The sequence below is a fragment of the Mandrillus leucophaeus genome, unplaced genomic scaffold, assembly GCF_000951045.1.
Source record: "Mandrillus leucophaeus isolate KB7577 unplaced genomic scaffold, Mleu.le_1.0 Scaffold2195, whole genome shotgun sequence".
NCBI classification, from domain to species: domain Eukaryota; kingdom Metazoa; phylum Chordata; class Mammalia; order Primates; family Cercopithecidae; genus Mandrillus; species Mandrillus leucophaeus.
This window is the reverse complement of record NW_012102249.1, coordinates 3,745-7,137: the sequence shown is the minus strand read 5'-3', so window position 1 is coordinate 7,137 and position 3,393 is coordinate 3,745. Positions and strand designations below refer to the sequence as shown.

At 35.8% G+C, this 3,393-nt stretch overlaps 1 pseudogene; it reads right to left on the bottom strand.

The window, feature by feature from the left end:
• The window catches only part of LOC105540326, a 6,263-nt pseudogene extending 4,775 nt beyond the window's left edge, over nucleotides 1–1,488 (bottom strand).
• Nucleotides 1,489–3,393: the final 1,905 nt, after the last annotated feature.

Here is a 3,393-nt window from a genome sequence, read left to right as displayed (position 1 = left end):
GTCCAGAGTTCACCAAGCACATTAGAAGCATGTTTCAGAGCATCCATAAGCTTGTTTTTGTCCTACAGAAATACCAAGAGAATAGATGAGAATGCTTAATTTAAATAAACATTTATCTTGGTTGTACAAACTCTTTACATCAAGGACTTGCTACATAGTTTTAAAAGTATACAGCACTTACCTGATTTTAACCACTTAAAAAAAAAATCAACTTTAGATCATTTTACCTTGCCGTCTCTACTAAAAAGAAAAAGATGCATGACTCTTAGTAAGACTTACATAGCTAGGACTGCAAGCTTCTTAGTACAAGGCTCATCTTTTCAGCCTATAGAGACTAGTAGACTAGCTCCTTTCATCATGTTTTACCTGCAATCAAGAGAACTGGCATACTGATTCAGGTGAAGCAAGATACTATCCTGACATGGCTTTGTCATGGGGTAAAGACTCTTCACAGCTGTCTGAAATGACTATCCATGTAAGTTTGCTTTCCTCTTGCATTTTTCAAACCTTCACAATGCCCGTATGTTCCACTTACCTCAGAAATGCAAGCAATTCAGTGACACAGAGGAAACACTATCCATACACAGGAAGAGAAAGAAGCAAGCAATAGCAAACCCATCTTCTCCATTCCAAGATATTTATTTTTCATTCCCAATTTGTTGGGAATGAAACCAATAAAAGACACCAGAGCATATTATTATGCTTTAGAAAACATAGTAAGACATTTTACAAAGATAAGACAGCATCATCTTCATCACAGTAATTTATAGCTTGAAGTAGCAACCAATTTGGCTCAATTCCTTATACTTTAATCCACAGAATCGACAGTATCTACACAGATTATCACTTACTTTATCCTTTAGAATATGAAAATACATAAATAAGTGTTAAGTATAATTTTTAAGCTAGCTTCTACAATAAAAATATTCAGGAAAGAAAGTTTTCAAGATATTTAGAAAAAAGCTGAATAATTCAATTGCAAAGCATTTAAATCCATTCATTCAACAAACATTTACAGAGTACCTATTATATGCTAAGTACTCCTCAGGTCTGAGGTATAGAACTAAGGATGCTAGTAATTCTGGTCAGACACTGGTGTGGTAATATTACAGTAATACGTAAATAAAAGGAAGGGTCTCTTGCTCTTATGAGCATGTATTCTAGTAGGGAAGACAGACAATCCCAAACCATAAATATACATGTGAGTAAACAGGGCTCTTTGTTGCAGTGGCTCCACACAGTGCTTGAGGGGCATGAGACTGAAAATACATGCTGGTGGACAGTGAAGATTAGATTTACCAGAAATAGCGGTGCCACCTAACTTTAGAAAACACTGCACATGCTTCCTTAGGAACACACGAACTGCAACTGTGCCTCCCACATTTCCATTCTTACCAGGCATCTCTTCATTTGGAATGACTGGACCTTCACAGCCTGTATGGCTTCATCCAAGAGCTTCTCCTGCTCATCCTGAGGGGACTGCTGCATTGTCTGCTGAAAAATAAAAAATGCCACTGATGTCTCAAGCACATTCTTGTAGCAAATATGTTGTTTCTATAGTTCTAGCCATAGTCCTTCTCCAAGACTGTCACAAAAGGATCAATCCAGTTCTATACCGCAGACCCATTTACCAATTATTAAGAGCTGCTGCACGCAGAGCCATGCCCCATCACTGAAGTTAACAGAATAAGACTGACAAAGGAGAACAGTATGTGTACAAAGAATTGCCTCTGTCTCAGAAACTGACTCAACATTGTTGTAGTAGGTTGGCATCAAAGAAACTTGCGGTGGTAGTTCATGGCTGTGTTCTGCTAACACACTCTGAATCCAGCCCAGACAAAGCCATCTGACCAATCGAAATCTTGTGATAGGTATAGCCGAAACCAGTCTCTAAAGCCTCTCTTTTCCCCTAGACTACTTATCATCTGCATTTCAATCTATTCTTAGACAAACTAAGGAACTAGTTTATGAGATCACTGACCATTAATATGAACTATTTACTATGACATTTACATCCTCATTACTATATAATTTATTCCCAAGTAAATGTCTTTTACTTTAGAGAGTCTTCATGTGTTTGATGTTTAGGTTTACACATATGGTGTCGTAAATGGGACCTGAAAAGTTTGCTATGGGAAGGAATTGGTGATTCTCAGAGCAGGTACGCAGTCCTCACTTTACACCATTGAGCGCTCTGCTCCTGTAAGTCACCATTTCTGCCCTGGTGAGTCTTCCCTCAGGTTAAGAATCTGTTACTTTGATACAGGATTTTTGACATTGTTGGGATCTGGTTTGAATAAGGCTACTTTAATAAAAGACCGTCTATCCCCCCTAGGATAATAAAAGGGCTTTTGTCTATTCTGGTAAGTCCTTTCTGCTGTCAAGACAAATATCTTTCTGGATTGAGCACTCTCGTTTTGTGCCAAACTTACCTTCTGTCTGTGAAGTATTTATTTTCTGGTTTGCACGCCTAGTTTAATATTTTGCTTGATTTATATATTTTTGTGAATATTTTAATCCTGGTTTCCTGTGAATTGGTTTGACTTTTTCCCCTTGCTTGTTTCCAAAAAATGGCACTAGTAAAGTAGTTGCCACTATTGAAAACACTAAACTCCTGGTATTTTCTTACAAGATTTATAGGATTTTCTTTGCTCTCTAGCTATTAATAAGAAACAGAATGTGATTCTCAATCATTAAGGCATAGAAGGTTTTCCTGAACTCCTGATGATTACATATTATGATGCATTCTTTGGCACTTTTTAAAATTAATAGGCAAAATTACATCAGAAAAAAATGTAGGTCTAAATGGTTGTTATTTTTAAAACTCACAACTATAGAGTTAACATATGGAGTCCTCTAGGTTCTCCGTCTCTGATTTTTCCTGCCGGCTCTGTATCTGTTTATCTTTCTACTGGTGTTGAGATAAAACTCACTGCATATGGTATTCCAACCAAGATTTTTTTAAAACTTTATTTCCGTGTTTATTACATGTTTATAACTTGATGTTAAGAACATATTAGAATAGACTTAACACACAACTTGGGAGAAAAGCTGACATTCTCCACTGAATGGGTTAAAAAGGAATGTAAAACTACAAAATACTTAAGTGTGAGTTTCAAATTATGGCAAACAGAACAATGAATACCTTGTCATTTTTCTAATTTTCCAAGATTAATTTCATTATAAAAATTGATAACAATTTAAGAAGGGAAAATAAGGGATACAAAAGCCATTTTACTTTAATTATAGGGCACAAATAAGAGTCTTAACACAGAAATCCTACCTCCAATTTAAAATGTAAATACTTGATGATATAATGAATCAAGGAGGATTAATTAATGTGAATTGAAAATCTAATGACTTAAATCCATAAATGCCATTTGTTTTTGTCTG